The 25,091-nt window shown below is 39.8% G+C and overlaps 1 protein-coding gene across 2 annotated transcripts in view; it reads left to right on the top strand.

The window, feature by feature from the left end:
* Positions 1–9,768: 9,768 nt before the first annotated feature.
* The window catches only part of mid2 (midline 2), a 146,272-nt gene continuing 130,949 nt past the window's right edge, over positions 9,769–25,091 (top strand). For both annotated transcript variants that reach the window (XM_051419523.1, XM_051419522.1), the window contains exon 1: positions 9,769–10,157. The gene's annotated coding sequence lies outside the window, so the exon portion shown is untranslated. The remainder of the gene's footprint in view (positions 10,158–25,091) is intronic.

Below are 25,091 nucleotides of genomic sequence, written 5' to 3'. Positions count from 1 at the left end.
CCAACACAAGGATGCAGTCCACTGCTGCAGGTAAAACGTGAGTGTTTATACGTGAGCTTTTTTTAGTTTTAATTGTCCATTTGGGATACAAGGACATAACATAAAGGAGACCACAACCCAAAATCATGTTCTCACCAAAATATAAACAAAATGTGCAAACTCAAATTTCCTAAATGTTTGTATTATAATATGAAACTAAGAAAATAAATTGCGATAAATTATCAACACATATCTACATACTACATATCTAACATTGTCCTCTATACTTTTAAGATTGTTTATTTGCACATACGTGTAAACTAATCTAGTTCTTTGGTAAAGAGAGAATTAGCAGTCCTGAAACACATCCATCGTCTTCACAAGGTTAAACTGAGGAATTCACTGCTGCAGCTAAAATATGAGAGAAGATTCCAAAAACATGAATCAAGGACAAGTATTTCAAACTGTAACTGATTATACTACAAGACTTTAAACAGGGCAGATATACTTACTCTGCTGATGTCTTCATAGCTAATGAATATATATATATTTTTTTAATCAATTAAAGTTAATTACTTCACAGTTTTCTATGTTTGCTTCCAAGTTCAGAGAAATAAATGCCAACTCTTCCCAGAACCACAAGCTTGTGGGTTGATCTCTTTCACCAGCCTGTTCCAGGCACACTCACACACAAAGCTTTCCATCCTCCTCTGCTGATTATTTCTCTTATTTTCGTCTTTGGTGAGAAGAGTTCACAGAATATTTTCCCTATGAGCTATCCTAACTATGCCAAGGTGTTCACGGTTTTAGAACTTGGTGCCACCTGCTGAGCACTACCATTATCTACCTCACTTCATATCTATCTGAATTGTCAGACACCTCCAATTATTGTCCGTGCCATATCAGCTATGTCCCAGTATGCAGTGGAATAGACGTCTACAGATAGAAAGATATCCTTTTCCTAGTTGACAAACCCTAAGGCTAATCTGATTGCAATCTGTGACTAAACAATCCACTTTTCTTACGTTACTATTTTTCTGATTTTGTGATTGAGAATTCCCTCCAGTAATGCACACGATAAGGCAGCGCCACCACATCTGACCCAAATCTGCTATAAATGCAGAGGAAATATTAAACGCTACCACAGGGGCACAATTTCAGACCAGAGATTCACTAAAATGAGAAAAACTACTAGCTTCAAAATAGACACAGAGTGAAAAATGTTCCACTTCACTTCACTCCACATCCATTGTTCAACTGGTACAATTAACATAACATTTTGTTTATTTTAAAGGTTGAAGTTCAAACTAACATACCTTGCACAGCATACACTATAAGCTCCTCTTTTCTAAAGTCTTAAAGTTTTTAATCAAAGCAGTACAAGTACCAAGTACAGATACATCCTGCAGCTCTGCGGCTCCTGCGGGCTCTGAGATGATTTTTTTTTTTAACCGTAAAATACTCTTAGGGACTTCAATTGCAAGTCCCTTTTTCAATGGCCTTGAGCTTTTTCAGCACTTTTTCTGAACACGGTTACCATGTGTGTTGTATGAGCAAAGCATTTGGACTTATTTATTAAAGTAGTTTTACAGTGGACTAAAAAATGAAAACTTGAAAGAGTAGTGGGAGGTCAGGTTTGCAAAAACAAAGAGTGTACATATTTAAAAAAAATAATTTGCAATTCTACAAAAGTGGCCCACCACCTCCTAAACACCCACAACCCTCTTCTCTCAGAAGAGGAAGGAATAAATCAACAAAATATGAAATATCTTAATGATTACACCTATGTGATGGACAATTATTATCAAAACATATTCCACTCATTATTATATGTCATGTCACAGACACTTGCCAACTCAACATCCCACCGCATTTGCTATATACTGCTATCGTTATGACTTAAATGTTTTAATGGCTTTGTATGTTTTAACCCTGTCTTGTTGTAATGTTATATTGCACTAGTTGCCCTATGTCTTTGTCTTTGTGTTATGTTACTTTGCACAAACAAAAAAAGCTGCGTGAACTGAAAAGCACATTGTGTCAAGATGTGTACAGTGTACAGTATACAATATAGGCATATTACACAGAGATTATTTTGCCAAGTAATCAATGACTTCTGATCACCCAAGGTGATGGTCAACTTTTTCTGTTTCTTTACTTGCATAGTTCAACAGCTGAGGACACAAGACAGATAAAAACAGTCTCTGTGGTGCAATAGCTCAGCCTGTAACCACCTGCAAGCGGACGTTTTCCTGTTCAGGCATTTATGAGCTGGTGTGATTGCAGGATTTTATTTGCGGCTGGCTCACTGACTGAAAGAACCGACTGGACGATGAGCTGAGACACAGCAGCTGGCAGCTACTTACATCAGCACTGATCCTCAGAAACCCAGACACACAGACAGACAGACAACAAACACAGCCAAATCCTCAGAGCTGCTTAACAAAGGAATGTTTTTAAAACTTCAAATACTAAAACATGAACAGTTGGAGAGAAGAGATTCAGCGACCAAGATATTTACATAATGTATTATATACAAGCTTCCAATGTGGATGATGTTGTTGCGTTTGTGTCTTTGTTTCCTTGATATTATTTTTGTGAAACTCTTAGTTAACAACTATCCTCATTTTAAATAAAAATGTGTTAACAATTCCCAAGATAAAGAGAAAAAAATTCAACTGAGACAAGTTTAAAAAGCTTACAATATACTGCCTATATATCTATGCAACATCATGGAACAAAGTGTTTTTTGTAGTTTTGATTTCTTTGAATTGACTTACCCATACTCCAGACAACTTTAAAAATGGGTCAATCCCAGTGCCAAAATTTAATTAAGTATCCCATACTGTCCCATCTGCACACAGCCTCATTAATTATTACTCATCCCCAGCCTCAGTTACCCCTCTCCAATTAACTATTCATAAACCCTGTAATGATTAACAATATGTTTTGGGCTAATCTCTATGTAAATTAAGGGAGCTTTGTAAGAGATTTGAGATGCTTTACAATTTTCCACTTATCAGCACACATTACTAAATACTCTTTATTGACCTCCAAGGGTTCAGTATTGGTGAAGGTTGATGTTTTATTGGGAGGACTGTATCTGTTTTTATTTTCACTGTTAGGAGTAAAGCTATAAAGATATCAGTCAACATTAGCCTCGGAGACTGAAAGGTAGGTCTGTGCAAAGAGGTTTTTGTGATCCCTTCGGCAGCCTTTATAGCATACTTTACAAGTTTCCTTAGGCAAGGCTCAAAACATGCAAGTCTACACTTTTTTAAATTCAGTGTTTCTCCCCAGAATGTACTGTGTGTATGAGCTCTAATAAATGTGCTCTCTTATAAAACATTTACAAAGACTTAAAGACTAAACTTTTAATACTGAATCTTTGTAATATATTAAATTCGGCATTGTTCATATCCATGTTTACTTGCTATCAGTCTTCTTCTCGGCCTTTGCAGGCTCGTTGATATGCTACTTTGCACATTATCACCACAAACTGTCAATCAGTAGAATAGCTGATAATGGCAACAGGAAGTATCACATTGTCGGCACGCTCATGTTCAAGCACATAAAAAACAATGAAACAAGAAACAGAACAGGGACCCACGCAAAAACATTGCTCCACAGCACTACTAGTGTTCAAAAAGATTGCAGGGTACCTTTACAGTCTGTATGTTAAGAGGTGTACGTTTTAAACCTTTCTGACATTGGCACACCAAGCAGTAAAAAAAAAAAAAGTCACTATAACAGTGAATGAATTTCGCGCACTGTCAGTTTGGTGTTGTTATTCAGAATAAAACTGTTAATTCCTTTTAAAACCATTAGCAGCAGGAGATTGTTTGAGAAGGATGGCAGCAGACTGACAGCTGTGCTACACAATATGATAACCGTAGCTTTGTCATCTTGGAAAAAAGAGCAGCACTGCACGAACATGTATAGAAAGATGACTTTACTAAAGGAGCCATCATTCACCAGTTTCAAATTCAGACTTTCATAATGCTACAGAATGAGTGATCCACTGAAGAGATGTATAGGGTGCAAATACATTGCTTTTGTTGTTGTAGATTAGGAAGATAAAATGTATTATTTGTCTGTACCAGTGGACATTTATCACAAAAGGACAACATGGAAAGTTTTCCCACATTCACCTTCACACAAACAAGTAAAAGATAAGTAAATAAGTATAAGTAATAGAAAAGATGCTATTTGAAAGGATGAATACATTTCTTTCACAGTCTTTCAGCTGAAGAAAATGTGTTATTGAGAGATGCTGGGATGCGAGTTTGCATCTTAGCAGAGCAGGGTGACATTGTAGGACAGCATGACTTCAGACATTTAAAATATTTATTCTTGAAAGCACACTTTCTTGCTTTGTATGCATGGATTGCTTGGACATTTAAGACAGTGAAATCACAAAATTGGACTCCAAAACACAACAAAGCCATCATCAGGTCAGAGGTGGTTCTTGCATCGGCCATTGTGTCCTGGCATGACTCATACCTTGACAGAGATGAAACCTGTCTAGCTAGCAATGACATGTCCTCGAGGGGAACAAGCAGTTTTGCAGTCTTCACACGCCAGCACAAAGATCCACCTGCCACCTTTGATATTCAGTCCTGTGGACACGCTGAACCCTGGGGATCCAATTTATCAACACCCTGCATATACAAAAATGCAAGCACGGAGTCATGGCACTCCTTATGCCTTCATCATCTGCTTTGCCACGCCTAATCCAGGGTGGTCCCATTTCACAGATCATATGCAAATATTCATGTATGCTCTCCAGGCAAGCTGTGAGGAAGATGGGTTTCCCTTTAGCCCCTCTTCAATGCTGTTCCCCCAGTGTGAATCCCTCCACTGAGGATTTCCTTTGTACAGCATCTTTCTTCTAGGGTGTGCGTTTAGAGGCCAAATGGAGATTGATCCCTTCACTAAGACAAATTGAAAAGGCATGTTGGGAAACACTGCGATGTTGTACATGGCACATTCACTGTATAACAAAATCCAATCAATAATGATGTGTGTTAGGGAAATGGCGACTGGCAGTATGTGTGGGATGGGAGCGGGTGGATGTGACAGAGAGAGAGGCAGAGACAAAGACCACCAATCAGTTTCCCCTCCAGCATTAAGCTGTCCTTCTCGTCTCCACTGAATGAGTGCCTTGTCACAGAGGACCTAATTAAGACGGCAAGTTGTACGACTGTACAGCTCTGCTACTATTTAACATCTGTCACATTTGCATTTGAGAGCAGTTTGAAGGCAGTAATTCAGCAGACGCATTCTTGTTTCTCAGCAACACACCAACGTTAGCTCACCTACAGGCCTGGAGAAGACAGTTCCTCTCATCTTCAGGCCTCTAACCCTGTTTCCAAAATGCTTCCACAGGAGAGTCAAGTGGCATAAAAATTTAAATTTAAAGCCGCCTTCGCTTTAACTTCATGTGGCACTTAAGCATTGATCTGTCTGATCAGTGATGCCTGAAACAGGAATCACTTTATCACCATGAAAACACCATGTTCTTTTGGAAGTAAATATTAAATGTTACTTTTTTGACAGGACTCCGGCTTTCAAGCATCCCATTTGAGGGCTTCAACCTTCAACATTTGTTGGACCTGACACAATTATGTCATGATCCAAGGTTTCCATTGCTGTGGCAAGTAGTTTCCATTGTGCATGCAGAGCAGCCGTCAGCAGTAATGGTGTGACAGACATTCCCCTGCCTGCATGCACACGATGCAGCGATGTTGTTTCCATTCGCCCACCTTCCAATTATGACCGCAGGAAGCTGAGGAGGTGGGTTCAGCCTGAAAGGTCTCAAGTTGATGCTCTGCTTCATTTTTATTGACTTGCATCTTGTTTGATATCAGAGTAAAAACGCGCATGTCATCCAGCGTCAAGCACAGACAAAATCAAAATAACTATTCAATGATTTGACAGCGACTTTTGTGGCGTTGATGCAGCTTGTGGGAGCAAAGCTGACTCACACATGCACCTCACCGCAAATGCCGAGCAGATTATCTTTTTCATAGATGTATAAAGTTGTTATGTCAAATCCACAGAATATTAAACAACAACAAAGAACAGAAATATTAGGTTACATTAGAGCTACGTTTACTGAGAATCCTAAACTGTGCATCCTCAAGAGTGTTTACATATTGTATTATCTTTCAGTGTGCCATGCCTCAAGAATCTGCACTGATGTTCACATAAGATATCACACCATCTGATTATAGTCACCTCCTATGTCAAAACACATCAAATGGAAGAGGCAGGTATCCAGTACATCTCTCACTGGCAGCTGCAGCAGCTTGTATGTAACATATTTTTATTGTTTTCAGAACACAAGGCTCACAGAGTTACAAATCTGTCATGTAATGTTAGAAACAATCAGTCAGAACCAAAAAGAAAACAAACAAACAAAAAAGAAAACAACAGTTTTAACAGTGACAGAATCTCAAAGAGTAAAATATATTGTCCTCTTACTCTCATAGCAAGAGAATAGTAAAAGAATGTAACAAAAAAGAATGATCTGAGAAGTATTAGATATTCCTTCATGTGGCACTAGACATGATTTGCTTCCATTCTGAGGGGTTTTGGCCTTTTAAGAGAATGTGTTTAAGCTCTGATGGTAAATAATCTAGGACAGGCTTCCAGATCTTGAAAAATGAGCCTTCATTATCCCTAAGGACTGCACTTATCCTCTCATGAGGTAGCATATTAAAAATCTCCCTGTACCAGAATGTTACTGTGGGCGGAGTATCTTTAACCCATTTTAACAGGATGCTTTTATGAGCAGGGAGCAAAGGTTTATCAAGCAATTTTTAGTGATTACGGGAGAGTGATACTTCTTTAGAGGGCAAATCTAGTATGAATAGCCCTGTATCCTCAGTTCTCGAGCTATGTGATTCCAATATCCACTAATCCGACTGCACTCCCAGAAGTAGTGAAAATTAGTGCCAAGATCTGTTTGACACTCACAGCGAATAGGAGAAACAACAGGTTCTATATGGAGCTTATGTAATATTTTGTATTGAATCTCCACAAGCCCTTTGCAAGTGAAGGTTGATTGTATCAGATGTATCGCTTCCTGCCAATCTTCTTCGTTGTATTCATTACCAAGGTCACCCTCCTTTCATGGCACTATGGTTTTGTCATGTGACACTGAATAGAAAAGGGATATTGTGTGGTTTAAATCTTTCTGCTCGTGGATAAACATATCTTCCTCACTGTTGATGGAAGTGTCCTCTGCGGGTTTTACACATGAATTAATAGAATCCAAAAGAGTGATCTTTAGGGAGGCTAAAGGACATGAAGATGTTACCCTCAAGACATATCCCCTATCACATGAATCCCTTTGACACGCCATGACTCGAATAAAGAAGGCCCCAAGCCGGGTTTTTAGAATTCCTGATTACAGACGGCAGACAGCATGTAGGCGACACCCTGTCTATCCATGTATACAGATAGCTCCTGCTGCACAATAGAGTTGATAATTAATGGGTTATTCATAATGTTTGTTCTATTTTTTTCTGGTCCACAGGGACTCTGGAGAGCATTCCCATGAGTCCACACAAGTTTCAAGCCTAAGTGTAACCAAGCTCAGAGGGTACGAACGTGACAGGCACAGCTTTAGAAAAGCATATCGGTGCTGCTAAACCACCTTTTACTGTAGGCAACTGGAGAGAGCTAATTTTTTGTCAAGGCCTTTTACCATGCCAGATACATTTTCATCTCTCCAAGTCCTTGGTAATTCTTTTAGAGATGCGCAGTGGCAACATTTGTAGAGGGGACAGAAGTCGAGGGAGTACATTGATCTTTATAAGGCTGATACAACCCATAAATGAGAGCGGAAGATCATGCCACCTAATCAGATCTTGTTTCACTGCGGTAAGTGCAGGAGGAAAATTAAGTTTCCATAAGTCTTGTGCATCTGGTGAGATTTTCAGACCAGTGATGGAGTATTTTTCTTTTAATTGTTTGATACTGTTTGAGATCTGAATGTGGAAATGTGGTCCAACCCAATTACAAAAGTGACTCGTTCTATATAAATACTGGGCAGGTTCGCTGAGCTCTTTTACGGCAACATCCTGTTTACTTGTACTTAAAAGAGTTTACAGTTGTTCTATTTAGTTATACTAAAAATAAAATATCAAATACGAGACGAGAATAACAACACAGAAAGAAGGCTCCGTTAAATGCCTGTATGTACCACTTATAATGTTCTTGCGCTGAAAATATAATAATATTTTTTACAGCATGAGCCTGTTATGTTAAGAGAGTAATACATGGGTTTGTAGCTTCAAGTTTCTCTCTGTCTGTCTGCTGGTCTACACAGTGTCCAGTGTTAGTGAGCTGTCTCACTATATAATATGTCTAACTGACAGTTTCTGCCTAGATCATGTTTTGCTGTCATGGAGAGAAGACACAAGTGGAAAGGAGGGAATGGATTCCCCATTGTCTCCTGCAGAAATAGACGGACTTATACACAAGGAGAGACTGAAGACTGAAGGATGGCCCATGTAGTTAGTGGCTGTGTACTGAAAGCCTTCAGCACTGTGTAAGCGAGGACTGAGCCCACTAGAGCTAACAGAGCTGCACCTACCCAGTAACTGGAGTTAGCTTATGCGTTTGTGCCTATTCATTTTGAAAGACAAATAAGGAAACTACCATTGGTGTAACTTCATCACTCACTCAGTTACTCACTCTGTCAGAAACAGATTTTCACATTTAGGTCTGGCCCATCTATACTGCAGTCCAACCAAAAATATAATATTTAACAGTCAGAGAAAAAACATCTTTCTAGCAACCAAAACTGTCAATTTTTGCTTCCAACAGGAGAGAGTGTGAATATGTGACTGAAAGGCAAAATGAAGGCTGTTTCTTCATTTTGCTTTGCTCATTTGGAGCCAACTCAAAAACACCATCGGGCCAGCCCCTGGTGAGTTTTAATTCTCTGTTCAAAGAGCAGAGGTACCCGACACTGGGTGCTAGCAATGAATCAACACAGACTGTTTTAAAGCACCTTAAAACTTGGTTTCAAGTCTTAGGCATTTCTGTATGACATTCAATATTTATGGCTAAGAAAACAACTATCAAAGTTAAAGTTTTGACAAAAAAACATATTTATTGTTTATCAAGAGTTAAAAACTCATCAGGACAGTGTGGGTGTGGTTTCGTCAGATTTAATTGACAGTGGCCTGGAAGCATAAGATATATGCATTAATGACTGAAATGTTGCTAAACTCTGATTGGTGCATGGAAATACTAAACATTTTTCCTTTTTCTAACTGAAAAACTACATACCATAAGATATATACATACCAGAGAAAAGTGAGAAAGGTGTTGATGTAGGCTCTTTCACTCAGCTGGCGGAGACATTTTCAGTAACTTTAAAGATTAAATTGATATTCCAAAAGCCTGATTGCTTTTATATCTTTCTTTTAATTAGTCAAAGATACTGTCATTATATTTGAATGCAAAACATGTTAAATATTGTATATGTAGGCTAAGTAATTGTCTCAAACTATTTTACCAATTTAATTTCTTAATTATGAGTCTACAGGCTAAGGAGACAGGTGCAGATCTTGTGCATCTCAATGACAGCGACACCGTGAGGCCACAGGGGACGGGAGGTTTCGGGCGGAGGAGGAGTATGGGTGCGCACAGCTCGGGTTTGTTGCGCGGGCACTGGAGCAGCGGTGTAACCGATCCCAGCTGCTGCCGGGGGGGGCAGGGCAGACGAGAGCTATTCCCGTCCCCCGTGGGTTGATCACGTGTCCTTGGGGAGCGTTTAGATTGGGGACCATGTCAGGAGAGAGTGGGAGAGTACCTTTGCGCACGGCCGAGTAGGACAGCAACATCTTTAACGAGCGTTAATGATGCACGCGGCGAATCAACCAGATCAGTTTTGTTTTGGGGCGTTGTCATATACACTCCACAGTGGTGTGTGATACACAGATCTGTCAGACACCGACACAGTGTGTGTGTGTGCGCGCGTGTGTGTGTATGAAAGAAAGAGAGAGAGAGAGAGAGAGAGAGAGAGAGAGAGAGAGAGAGAGAGAGATCCCTCAGTCAGAAAACTTCTGCGCTTACCAGCTGAGATCTTTACTGCGAGCGGCACGTTGTTGCCAGCCACTGCTACAAGTCGACATACGGAGCTGTCACGGCGAACCGAGGTAGGCTGTGCTTCTTTCCTGTGGGGGTTTTTAAAAGCCGTAGACAGGGCAGCGTGCGCACTGGCTAAATAGAAACACTGTTAGTTTGGTTGTTGTTCCAGGCTCTTCAGTGAGGCACTGGGATCCTGCGCTGCGGCGAGATAACCAACCGTATCAGCTTTTTACAAGTGCATGAAAAGCATTTATCCTTGCAAGACGAAAACAAGGAGCGTGTGACTGATTTGGAATAGCGGGAGCGTAAAGGGTATGTGGCGCGTCAGCATTGCATCATGGACTTTACGTTTATGCATTTACCTTCATTTCACATTGTCCATGAATGCACCATCAGAGCTATTAAAAAAGCACTGAAACTACACAAAGTATGAGACTGACAGCCTCTCTTTGGCATCTTTATGACACTGCCATGAGGCTGAGTGAGGGCTTTTCATGGCATGTCAAGTGGCACTGGATGATTTTGAAGCTTGTTAAAAAGTATTTTCACGTTTCCTGCAACCGTCAGTTCCGTTATAGTTTAGTAGTACTACTATAGGATCATGTGGACTGACCTAAGCTGACTCCCAACCACGCCCCTGACGACAGCCAGAGCAACATAAAGACATACTGTAGATACTGTAGGTGCAAAGCATTTTTTTTTTGTTAGTGAGAACTAAAAAGACGTCTGTATTCTCGTCAGCAGTCATCATAGAGACTAATGGTGTTGTCAAAGTCATGAATTCATGTTGTTTTTATTAAATGTGATGTATAATATAGGAAAATAAAATTTTAGGGCTGTAGGAGACACAAAAGAGTGAAGCATGAGCATAATTCTCACTACACAGTCCCATATGGTTGTCACATCATTTTCTGGCTCTGACAGTGTCAGTATGACTATTGTGGAGACAGTGCTGCAGGTGACAGTGGAGGCACTGTGGCTGTGGAGTGTAAAATGTCAGCTCCACATCAATAATGCAGGATACCAAAACAATGGGGAGCAGGAAAGTGAGGTTCAGTGTTGCCAAGTGCTGGCCCCTGAACCTGTCCGTTTCTCCAAATTCGTATAATTTGTGTTTTGACGCAACTGAATAACAAACTATTTGTTAAAATTTACTAACTAATGAAAATCCAAATATGTACATGTTCTAATCCCAATACATCTCCACAATCAAATACATTACACCAATACGTCTTGCTCTATCAGAGCCATGTTGGCCAGCAGTGAAACCAAGTTTGAGTCACTGAGACAGATATTATACTTAAAACTTATGGTTCGTCCATCTTATAGAAAATGATTTATTTTCCCACTCCCCCTCTTTCTCTCTCTCTCTCTCGCTCTCTTGTTAATGCATGATCACTGTGGTTAATGAGACAGGTCTCAGCGCATGGGGCCCGACCCTCTCAGAGACAGAGCTGCTAGTTGGGTGAATACAGCTGACACCCTCATTCATCATGCATCTTCAGGGTGCTGCTGCCTGCTCTCACAGTCTACCCTCTCTCTCTCTCTCTCTCTCTCTCTCTCTCTCTCTCTCTCTCTCTCTCTCTCTCTCTCTCTCTCTCTCACTCCCCAGTTGCACCCTTAGATGATAATTATTAAGTCATTATAATGACAAGAGCAGTGCCTATTTCGGAGGGAAAGACGGGGATCAGCTTCTACGTGCTGGGATGATTATAGCTCTGAACGAGGGTTGGCACGCTGTGTTGATGCTGAAGCTGCGCTGGTTTTCAAGTATAGATGTAAACACCTATAGTACAGTGACATACCTAGTTGATTCACTACTTTTTAAGTTTACGTCTCTGCTAGCAGGACATGGATTTGCTGCTTCTGTAAACCAAAAACAGGCCAACCACATGGTTTTAAGAAGGAACTGAGGACTTTACTTTGGAGGAATTTCAGGAGTGCATTTATATCCTGCTATCTTTTCACATATTTATTACCAACAAATCAAACTGTAGACTCTATTGATGCAGTGACTTCTCAAAGTATCTTAAGTACAGTATTAACATTGTGCCAAAATTATAAATCCCACTACTGTCATGCCATAGAAAAGCCACCGTGCAGTATTAAAATATTAGCAGCTGACCCACATATAGTGAAACTTAACAGCCGTACATAATTAGTGCACCTTGATTAAAATTTGTCAGCTTAGTCATATTATTATAATATCTCTTTGACTCCTTTCAGATTTGCCCTATTAAACAGTGATGAGTAAGAGAGCTTCTAACATTGCAGAGATCATTTACTCTCTGATGGAAACAGGAAATCTTAATCCCAGTTTTGTTGTGACTACTTGGCACAACAAAATTAATCCTTCAGAGATATTTGTCATGCTCTTTGTTTGCTTTGGGAGGTTCTCTGTACATTTTAACAGCTTTATCCTCACAGATCAGTCAGCCAGAAAGGACACCCATCACAGGATGTTTTTATTCTGGGCTGTCTGTCAACAGCTGATGCCAGTTTGAGTCTGAATGAGGCATTCCTCTAAGAGTCAGCCTCTTGGTTTTGCTTTCACGGGGAGCCTCTTGAAACAGCAGGGGGGTGCTTGGCATGTTGTTTCAGCTTTGCTAAAGTTGGTTGAAGGATAAAACTTTGTAGTGGAACTTGAATGTTGTGGTCTGATTGGTTTTGATTGAGTTTTATTTGGTGCAATGGCAGCAAAAAAACATCATGTATTGGCAGTTAATGGTAATGACGAAAAGTGGCAGGAGGATTGTATTAAATAATTGAAAGAAACTGCTGTAAAGACATCATTCTTCTCACCATGTCGATACGCACAGGTGTGAAAACCCAATTTACTCCTCCAGAAGCACTGTGGTTGCAGCTGAATGTGTTTTTTTACTTTTGAAGAATCCACATTTGTAACAGCTCACAAAGCATCCTTTGAACTTTTCAAGAGTACCTCCCCACATCATGTTCCGCCTCAACATCCATTTCATACATCAGATTATGCAGGCAGAACACCAGTGAAATACAATTTCCTTCTTAACTTCTTGTGTCTCCTCTCACCATTTTGCTTTTATGTCTGCAGTTAAATTTGCATTGCCAAGTCAGAGGTTGCTCCTTAATCATTAGTCTGATCTGTCACTGTCTACAGATTCCTTCAGCATTCTGCATTAAACAGTGACCAAAATAAAAGTAACAAAAGCCAAATTCATTTCTTGACATAACTGAAGAAAAAGGCAGATTTCTGCAGTCTTCCTGCCACTGCCACCATGTTTTTACAGCCAGCTGTGTTTATGTATGTCCATGCCAAGTACATTCATGCCTGCTTGCATCTGTGGACCCCTTGTGTGAGTGCCGGTGTGTGTCTGTAGATACACTTCTCATCCAAAAGATGGAAATTATGACAGTGTGACAGAATAACCTCAGGGTAGGCACATTGCGACTCACTCCGCATTGAGCAGCACTACACGTATCTGTGCCAGCGACACATCACAGCCTCCAGTCGTCATCACAGTAGTTTGCCTTGCCACTCATCGGGGGTTTAATATTCAATTATGAGGGTCCTCTAGTTCAAGCTGCGTTGGATGGCTCGTGGAACAGCCCCACTGATTGATGAGTGGGCATTTTAGCTAAATAGCCTCACAGTTTTCCCCTGAAGGAGAAGAAGAACAAGACAGATGGCTTGTGGGGGTGTTTTTACTGACGTGGCAGGAGTTTTCTTGTACTTTTGCCTTATTAGTGGTATACACAGTAACAGGAGCACAACAGTGAAGCAATGTTCAGTCAGATCAAGCTTTCAGTGAAATATTTCAACAAAGACTTTGATATTATTTATAGTTTTTTCTGAAACCTTGTTGTTCCCTTTGAAGTAATGCAAAAAATGCATTTAAATGTACATGCAGTATGTTTACAAAAACAAAGCATCAAGGGCAAAGGTTTAAAGGTGCTCTTTCAAAATGCCTGTAGAAGGATATTATGACAGTGTGATCCCACTGCCTTTTAGTTTGTTGCTGTGACAGTCTGTCAAAACTGTCAAATCCAGCTGAGTCCGGAGAAGTGCAGGTCGTACAGTGTTATGCTGACAAACAACAAGCAGGCAGACTAGAAGAGAGAGGAGAGGCGGATAGTGAGACAGGCGGTTCAGCATTTGCTTGGGAACAGTGTGGGGAGTGCAGCTCCTCTGCTGTCGTCTGATGGCAGATAAGATTCTTCAGCAGGTATTTGGACCTTACTGGTGGGCTGATTCTTGGCTGAAAGCTGGACGAGGCTGTCAGTCAGATTAGTGCTATGAGCCATTGGTGGGAGTGCAGTCCTATCCTGTCCTCGGGGGGGTACAGCCGTTAGAAAGATCTGCAAATCCCCAACACTGAGTATGCACGCACACGCACGCACAGACACACACACACGCACACACACACACACACACATGCACACACACACACACACACACACACACACACACACACACACACACACACACACACACACACAACCCCCACCAAAGAATGAAGGGACAAGATCAAGCCAGGTCATGGGAGGCTCTTTTCAAATAAATTCCTCCTTTGGGAGACTGCTGCCTCCTCCGTGCCCTTCATGCACATGTGCATGCATTTACCCTCCAACACACACACACACACACACACACACACACACACACACAGCTATCCTGTCCCCTCCTCCAAAGAGGGACAGCAAAAACACTGACAAATGGTTGGCTGTCCAATGTTTATGGGTCATTGATTCTAACTGCAGTTGGTGTGTACCGTAGTGGCACTGCTTCTTTAGAAAAATCTACGTGAAATGTTAATATGTTATTAAAATTACATTTGCTGTAGTTTATATCAAAACTAAAATATAAAAAGAACATACTAAGATTATCTTCGTAATCGATTAACCTGCTGATTATTTTCTCAATTAATCGCAATTTCAATTAGTTAATCATTCATTTGCAGTCAATGACCAAATCTTAAATGACTTATACTGTCTTTTCTGTGTGTCTGTTTACAAAGGTAATGTTTATAAACACAAATCAAACAATATATTATATGATAATATATTCTCCTATACTTGCTGATTATATATTTTTGTGTTATCTTACCCCTATATAATAAAAAATATCTTTCCATATTTTCAGATCTGATGTATTAATAATATACTCAATACATAGTGGAATATTTTATACTCTTCCCTGGTATTGCAGCTTTTTACATGTAGTGAAAAGTATCACTGCGTTCCATATATCCCCCATGGGCAAATGGTTCGTCTAAATGCAAATATCTTTCTATACATATTTTTCTAGCAAAATGATCATTTTCGACAGTGTGTGAAATTTCACTACGGTACCTCTCTTATTGTCTTGGTTTCTATTGTCTCTGCATTCACAGAACCAGCTGAATGACACAAAGTCAAGCCCCATGATATTATCGCCCAACTCCCCTGGAGTTATTTTATAAGAGGCAGATTGCATGACCGATGCGACATGTCCTGCATTTAGAACAGGGAGGGTGAAGCTCTGTATCACTGAGTGATCCAGCACGGGGGGCAGAGATGTTGACTGATGCTCAGCAGGGACCTGCTTGAAATAATCTAAACTATCTAAATTGTGTGTACCCAAGGGAGGAAAACAGCTGCCAGCCATTCTTCCCACAAATACCCCGTAGGCTTCTGCTGTATGTTAAGGAAACAAAAAGGCTTAATTTCTGACTGCTTCTGTACCTGATGATTGCTTTACTCAGTTCTACAATAACGGATCTTATCCACGCCTGTGAAATGCCAGGGTTTTGTGGCCTTGCATAGGTTTATATTTAAATGTTCCATAGTGAGTTTTTTTCTGACTTGATTTGGAACAAATCTTCAATACCACCTGCTTGGATTAAGTGTAATCCAATTTTTACACCCTGCCTTTACTTAAACCTGTCTTCAGTGCAAGTTGAATTTGTTTGTGAAATCATCACCTACGTATGGCATGATATCTTTAAAGAGATGTGAAAGATCTGGACTGAGTGGTCCTCTTGAATGCAATGAAATATTAGCACCCGATGATCACATACTGTATTAGTGGCCTTTTGTAGAGGCTGTTGTAGTTTGAGTGGGAGCTGAATCGAAGATGACAGCGACCTCTGGTTGTCCTCTGTCACCACTTGTTCTGTCACAGCAGGGGAGGAGGAGGCAGTGCAACTGTGAGATCTTCTTTACTTAATTCACTGTGATAAATTACTCCTAACCTCTCGCTGTCTGGCTGACCTCTGCTGCCAAACTGCAATGTAAGGATTTCCACATACACGCATAAGCATACTCAATTCCCCTTCCTGTTCCCCTCTCTCTGTCTCTCTCTCTCTTTCTCTCTTGCTTATTGTGTACCTCTCTTTCTCATTCAGATTCATTCCACATACACACACACACACACACACACACACACGCCTACAAACATGATCTAAATCTTTCCTTTGTAGTTTCTAATCATCGCCCTAGCAGGCCCTATCCGTTATCTGCACACTGCTGCCACTTTTTAGCTAGATTACCTGTTACGTATCCTCTGCTTTGTTGATCGGAATGTTAATTATCAGGTTTATAGAGAGAAGAAACAATTTGTCACAAGCATACGGTGCTAAATTAGAAGGTCACACATGTTTTTTTCAGTGACCCTATGCTAATTGCTTAACCTCATAGTCAGCCCCTTAAACTGCCAGAACAGATGACCATCTAATCATCGTCATTTAACTGGCACTCTTCTGAATCTCTGGAGGCGAAGGCTCTAATCAACATGTCTTGTAAATTTACATTAATGAATAATGGTCTATGTTCTGTTGTTTCACAGAATATTGAGCCATAAGTAAGGCGATAAACCGGGCTGTTATGTGCCATATAATTGCAATCTGCTATCTGAGTTCTCTATTATGTTTGCATTCCACGTAATCAAATGATTGCACTTGCATAATTAGAGTTGCTCAAATGTATTTTGGAGGGACTCCATGTTCACCACTTTGTAATTTTGAGATGCTTGGTTTGTGAAGTTATGTCATCCCCAGTGTTATATTCTTAAATGTTTTGAGCGCTCCATATTCGTGAATTTTAAAATATTAGGTTTTAATGGAATATTACCTCACATAGACCTTTTATAGGGAGCAGTTTGGTATGGCGGGACTTACTGACAAAAATTTAATTTTTACTTTAAAAATACAGGAGTCTCCTTCCCTAACCTGATGTGACATCTTTTCACATTGATTGCCAGGCTAAACCTGAGAGTGCTGAAAGCTTGAATGCTGAGCCGTGGGATCATATGATCAAGTCAGATACAGTAACTCCATAAAACTCAATAGGACTTAAGGGCTGTACTAGTCAGATTATCACTTTTATTTTAAGAATCCTTTGACCCTGGAATTAAGGAGTTGACCTCTTGATCAAAAATAAATTACAGCATGGCAGGTGAAAAGTATAGATGGAAAAAACTTATGTTTCTTGTGCAATAGTGTATACGAAACTTTGATCTGTGTTTAAAACTTTCAAACTCTGATTGAATGTTATAAATCAAAGATGACAGTACTTTATAAAGAGAGGCTCTGGAGTGTCTAGTGGACTCACTCATCCCCTTAGACTGGTCAGGTCAACTGTGATCACACACGCAGGGTTTGACAAAGATCTTGAATCAGCCCTCCTGCTCTCAGAGGCTGGACAAGCTCCAGCATTCCACCCCCACCTCCATCTCCACCACCACTGAGTTTTTTTCACACACAAAATAAAGACCTTCACTGTTGCATCATGGTTTTTTCAGATCCCATGGTTAAATTCCTCGAACGATGGGAAAAGAGACCTATCCTCAGAAAACCCCAACAAAAAGAAAGCAAACTCACATAACCCGTGTAGCCTAAGCATCCTGGGAAAATGCAGGCAGCTCGCACCCCACCTCCTCATCACCTCCACCCCCCGGCATTCTGCAGCTGGGTTGAGGATGTGATCTAAGATAAAAAAAAACACTTTCATTCCAGCAGTGTGTTTGTTTGTGTATTTCGTTATCAGAAAACGTCCATACACCAGTCTGAATGTGGCAGGGTGTTGTCTGTCTGTCCAAAGTGCTGAAATGTAAATCTATGGTGATGATGATGATTGTGTTTGAATGGGTGGAGATAACGAAGTGGAGCCTTTATGTTAAAATTGTATCATGGCATCGCTGCCTGTGTGACTACATAATCTTACCCTTTACACATTCACGTCTGAGTTGAGAGACCCAAGCGGATTGGTTAAAGGCTATTTTCCTTGTGATATCCTTTGATATCCATATAGATTTTACGCATTCCTGTTCATCGCATTTCCTGCAGGCATGGGGATAAAAAAAGCAATTTTTTTCCCCCGCTCAAAGTGGTGAACCGAATATTTCTGACTGGATCTAAGACACTTTTTACCCTGCGGACAGAGACATTTTTGATGAAACATTGCATCAGCATTTGATATATTTCACATTATTCTGGTTAATCTTAGTATTGTTGGCTGTAATGTCAGCTTCATCCATATATTCCAGATTTGTTTCATTAAAATTGTAATAAACCCATTCTATAAATCCCAATAACAGTAACAGAATATTGGATTGGTCAGTCATAACTACATCCTCATAGTAATTTCATACTGAGTCTTCTCTTATTAGCCAATATTGACATACATACTGTGCGCCTGGAACAGTTCATTGCACAAAAGTAAGTTTTAGAAGTAGGGCTGCAAATAATCATGCTCCGTTAATTAATGTTGGAATAATTAAATCATGGATTCCTTGAATTACTTTTTCAGTTGCTTGTTAAATGTCATTAAATAATGAAAATTGAAGACCACAATTGCTGAAAATCTGAGATGGTATCTTCAGATTTCTTGTGTTGTCCAACAGTCAAAACCCCCAAAATATTCAGATTACAATGATATAAAAGCAACAAATCCTAGCATATTTGTAGCTGGAACCAGTGTGCGTTTGGAATTTTTGCTTTAGTGATAAAGCAATTATCAAATTTGTTTCATAAATTGACTAATAACATAATTAATCAACTATTTCAGAACTGTAACCACAGAACGCACTGTGCATTGGACCTTTGTAGAATTGACAAAGGGGCAATTATTGTGCATAGTAGGATCTTTTCCCATTCAAGGTGCAGCATTTTCTCATAAATGTATTGAACAAATACTAAAAGGACGTATTTGCTAATGCTAGTTTGTATCGAGCTCTTGTAACATAATTTTTGCTCAACCATTGTCCTGTCCTGTGAGAAACCTACTCTGGATTCAGTATTTTATTATCTGTTATGGAGCACCATAAATAAGAAGAATTCATACATACCAAGTTAGAATTTCAGCAGGTATAAATCAGGAAGTTTGCAAAAAGGTTGCCCTATCACTGTATCGAGCCATCATTTTTTCTGGACAGGGACTCACCTCAGAATGACAGCATTTGAAAGAAGGGCGGACAGCATATCGAGCCAGAGTTTCTCTTGTCTTTCCCAAGGGATCTTGTCTGTGCCACCAAATGGAGCCTGGCATACAGTATCTACCCCCGCTCTGCCTTGTAATTAGATCCTCACTGCTTTGAATTAAACTGTGGTCCAGAGGCAGCATGATCTATCTCCCCCACCTCACAGAGTACTTGTCGTGCATTTCCCACGGAAGCTTCACTTGTGAGTCTTGTCCCCAGTCTTTTCCCACTGGTCATATATTTCTTTCCTGCCAAGAGTTAGATGCAGAGATTGTCTGTATGGTAAATTTGAAGTTATTGACATTGGCCAGTTAACTAAGCTTAGCACAAAGACTGGAAACAGGAGGAAGCCGCTAGCCTGGCTCTCTCAAATGGTAACAAAATGCATCTACCAGAACTTCTAAAGCTAACTAATATGTATGTTGTTTGTGTAATCCGTACAAAAATATACCTGTGTCCTCCTTTCCATTCTTTTTTTCTCCTGGCTTAAATTGTTCCTTTAAGGAAAGTACGGAATCGGGAATGAAAATGGGATGGGAAGTGTGTCAGAGAAACTACAGTGGCAGTAAAACCTGCGGAAAACGTGAAAGGCCCTATTTAGAGCCAGTGTTTGATTTGAGCCACGGTAGAAACATGACAGTTCAACATGGCAGACCCCTTGGAAGGCGACCACGGCATCTCTAGATAAAAAGGTTTAATTCTAAGGTAATGAAAACACAACAATTCCTATATTCAGTTGATTATACACAAATTAGAAAATATGAATATTTAATTTCTGCCAACAGACCCTCCTAAATGTTTCACACTGGACCTTTAAGGTTCAACTAATCAGTAACAGTGACCATGTCTGGCCCTGAAATCTGGCTAAATGAATTAATTATGAAAATATAATTAACTGAAACTGTTCACATCAAAGAGAACAGGGCCTCAAAGGATGTAAAGAGGGTTAATTCCCATTGCTAGGCAACTATCCAACGGCTTTAGCTTGCTAACCTTAGTAACAATGGGGATAACACTGCTGTAAAAAAAAAAAAAAACTAGAGAATCATTCTGTTCTACTCCTGGTAGAGGATAGGGAACTCATTCCCAAAGTCACACATATATAGCCACAATTAGAACTGCTCAGTTAATCGTATGCCTCATTTTGTGTGTCTGTGTATGTTTGTGTGACCTTGTAGGAGGAGTTTGCTGTCACTACTTCACAAGCCAACTAGGTGCTCAATTAACAACAGACTTAATATGAAAAAGCAACTTGGTTGGCAATACTGTTTTTCTTTAAATGTGTAAAAAGCTTATCTTACTCTACAAGAAGGCTGAATGTTTATCTGTGATCTATGAGAAAGAATAATACCTTCACTGTGCTGAGTATGTGTATTTGTGTGTCTTTCTTGGGGGTGAAATGAGTCTCTGGTTGCAAAAGACTTTACAGAGTTTGAAGTTTCAGTTCTTATCAAGGTGAATCAGCCTGAATGGATCAAAACAGATCTCCCTCCCAGCGTCTGCCTCTCCTGTACAGTAGTAGCTCACAGCCTCCTTTGACGGATGAAATCTTGATGTAATATTCAGGTAATGTTTTCGCACATTTCCTCACCAGCCTCTTTTTGAAGCATTTTTTTGTCTGTTTCTTGCAGTGACAGTAGGAAATATCCCCTGGTGTCTTGAGTCACTTTTATCCTTGAATTTGGGTAGAGTTTTTATGTTTACCAATCACTGCCAACCCACTAGAGATGTAGACCTATTCTCTATCTCTCACACTGAACTCCACTGACAAGGGAGATGCTAATAATTAATGGCATTTTTTGAAATCTCTTTCAAGATGCTCTAGGAAACTGCACTATGGGGGAAAAGGAAGAACATAAAATGGCTTGGAGCTAGCAGCAAAAACACAAATTCAGCCAAAGAATCAAATGGGAGATTTTTTTGCTAGAGAATCAAGTTGGAGTTTATTCCACTAAAAACATCTCTGTGACCCATTTTGGGTTCCAACTTATGATTGAAGAGACACCAGCATAAAAAAGAGGCGTTGTACCTCAAAAACAAAGCCATGAAAGATGTTGTTATAGGAAAAATAAATTACACAAAATCTAATTGAAAGGATTCAAACACCTCACTCAAAACAAAAGCAGACAAATTCACTTGTTTAGTGGTAAGAATGAGAAATACTATCCACCGAACCCCCCAATAGTAGTTGGTTAATGTTGTAGCTGATATCAATATCGGTACTGTCTGCACAACATGGTTGACCCCATTGGATAGCCACCTGCCAGTCACCTTTCCATGACATATTTCCTTATCTTTAAGTTAAGTAATTCAAGGCCAAATGAATGGCCTTCACTTGGCTTTGTAATTACAGAAACAGTGATTAAAATCAAGCCTTTAAAGAAGTTTTATACCAGAAGAGATCACAGATGACCTAAATCCCATGCAGGCCATCAACAGTATGTGCAAGAAGCATTTAATATTACTGAAAACAGTCCAGCCATCAAAGTCATTTAAATCCTGGAGGGACTGATGAAGTCAAGTGGAGTAGACAGTGGAGAGTGATGCAGCCTGGAGGACAGTGGAGAAATGAAACAGATGGAGGGAGAAGCAGATGAGGAGGGATGACACTGATAGGAGAGGGGGGGGGAGTAAGGGACAGTTTGGTACACAGTGGGTGACCCCCATAAGCCCAATATCCTCAGCACACATGCAAACCTGTGATCTTTGTTGTACTCCTAAGCACAGGCCTGTGTTTCATAATGGATTTTGCAGGACATGGCTCCTCCTGCCAGCCGGGGTATATTGAATTTCAGCAGCACCAACAACAACAGCTCCTATAGCACTGCTATTCAATACTGCAGTGGAACAGAGAACCAACGTACCTCCTTTTATTGGTTTCTCTGCTCTATCAGGGCTATGTCTTTTCCTTTACTGCAATAGGTGACATGTTTATGTAACTCTTCTGTTTACTGTAGATACAAACAAACCTGTGAGGGAAGTGTATGCATGGTTGTGTGTGAGTGCAGCATCAGAGGAAATGTTCTATTTTGATGCATGGCTTTAAACTGTAGGTTGACGGGATCATTCAAGTCCTTGTGACAAAAAAAATCTTAACGATTAGGAATATCTGACAGTACCATCTCCAAATGTAATTGGAAATGAATTTTTTATGGCCCTTTTTATGGTGTAGCTAGAAACCTTCCTTCAGTTTTAATAATATGTGAGAAGTTCATCTTTGAAAACAGTATTAACCTCCAAAACACATAAACTGTTAGTCAGGTATTATACTTCTTCTGTTCCTATTAAGGTGTTATAACAGTGACGATACAATTAAGTGCCCTTAGGTCACAAATAAATATGTTTTGCTGCTTTCTACTGCATGCTGAGTCCATCATCCAACATACATCTTTATGGTTTATGAAGGTTTTTACGTTAACTTTCAGCATCTATTAAGGCATCTGTATTTTACAAGATTAAGTACAAATGTGCGATGTGATTACACGTTTCTACTTTTGCTAGGATTCCATTTAAGGAGGACAACTCTAAAATATTTAAACAATGCCCATAACTAATTGTAATACATTACCAATACAATTATCACTACCACACATAGATCAATATAACGAGACATAATTACTTACATAATGAGTCAGTATATGAATGGATTCATAAGTTATTATGCTATGAATCCTTTTACTAATATGTTGTGGTTAATTATTTGTGGTAATATGTAGTTAATCTCTTATGAGAACCAGCAATGGCTCTCTCTCTCTCTCTCTCTCTCTCTCTCTCTCTCTCTCTCCTTTACAGTCATTACAGCTGCTCTCCATATCTGTTCTTCAGTCTGCTCCTTTGACTTGAACCTCAATTTAAAAAAAAAAAATAACTGTGTATATACACTTTAATTGAATTATACCATAGAAATATGCACACTTGTTCCATACATATTAAGTTTTTTTTCTGCTCTCATAAAGCCTTAGTAGAATTATTATGTAGGTATAAAAGAACACCCAATAAAGACTTTTATAGGGAAAAGCCATTAAAATGACTGAATGAATCTATTTTATGTCAGCTTCTGTAATGTGTTGCATGAAAAGCCTTTACTTTAGAAACTCTGCCGTCCGTGGAAATCGCAGCTGGAATCTCATGTGTTTGTGTGTTTTTCCAGGAGACACTAGATGGCACTCTGGATATATAATCCCTGGGAAATCTTAGTGCCTCTCTCAGCCCCTCTCTCTCACACTCAGACAAATCACAATGATTTTGTTGTGTCATGTATAAAAAGGGCAATTAGAACGCATTTTCTTATGTTTTGTAGAAGGAAGTTAGAATCTACAACTGTCTGTTTGTGTGTCTGTATATGTGTGTATGTGTGTGTGTTGGGGGGTGTCTTTATTTCTAGATTTTTAGCACCTGTTTTCTGTATTTGAAGTACTCTCTAATGTACTGAACATACCCACATCGCAGTGTTTGTGGATTAGTTCTGTAAAACGTCATAATGGAATACGTATTATTCATTTTCTATAAAACACCCACACTTTTATTAAATGTTTGACTTCAGATGTACCGACAAGAGCTTTGCAAATTGTGCAAATGGATGTTTTACCTGGGTATATAACCAAAGGTAAGGTTGTGTGTTTGTGTGTGTGTGTGTGTGTGTGTGTGTGTGTGTGTTAGGTGTTCATAACATTGTGGGGACAGAGTCTGTGTGTGTGTTTGTGTCTGCTCTCGATCCCAGATTGTTCCTCAACTAGGGGCTGTGCCTCATAAACATGCATTTTGTGCCATGCTCTTAATCTGCTCCATGTTTGGGATTAGCTTTCCATCCACAGAGAGGAAGCCCTCTCCTCTCCTCTCACCCCCACATCTCATCTTTCTTCTCCATGTATCCTCTCTCTCTCTCTCTCTCTCTCTCTCCCCTCCCCCTCTTCTTTTACATAAAAATCTCCCTTTCATCCCCAGTGCTGTCCTCATCTATTACCCCCTCTCCTTGTCTATTTTCTTTTTTCCCTCCTGCTCTCCTCTCCTCTCTCCCATATGGTTCCCCTCAGTAATAATCAATGCAATCTAGCAGGCCCTGCCTTGATGCAGCTGTAAGCATTCTGAGTTTCAACATATAAAAAAAAAAAAACACAGTGCCTGGCCAAATTGTTAAATACAATGAAAAATCTATCTGGTGAACAGTTGTGCTGGAATATGATAAAAAGTGAATATTTGATAGGCTCATTGAATCTTTTTCAGACACTAAACACTGACTCATGCTCTGAAGCATTTGCTCAACAAGCTTACATTTTGGTAGAGGATTTGATTGAGTGAAAATCACACCACCTGCGGTGTGTTTCAGTCAAGTTTCATACAGTGTAACAATTACATTCTGGTAGAGAAACTAGAGCGTTTCTTCAGACAGCAATAGAAACATCAATCAAGACCACGACTTCAGGAAAAGGATGGTATCCATTTGCTAATGATCCAAGCTCTATCCTATGGCTATCCACTTGTGATGTGTGCAGGGACTGCATTCATTTAAATGGCACAGGAAGACCAATGGCTTAGCGGAGTTGAAGAGGTATGGGTTATGTAGTATAGT

Source organism: Dicentrarchus labrax, unplaced genomic scaffold (genome assembly GCF_905237075.1).
Source record: "Dicentrarchus labrax unplaced genomic scaffold, dlabrax2021, whole genome shotgun sequence".
NCBI classification, from domain to species: domain Eukaryota; kingdom Metazoa; phylum Chordata; class Actinopteri; family Moronidae; genus Dicentrarchus; species Dicentrarchus labrax.
This window is presented reverse-complemented; position numbering and strand designations above follow the sequence as displayed.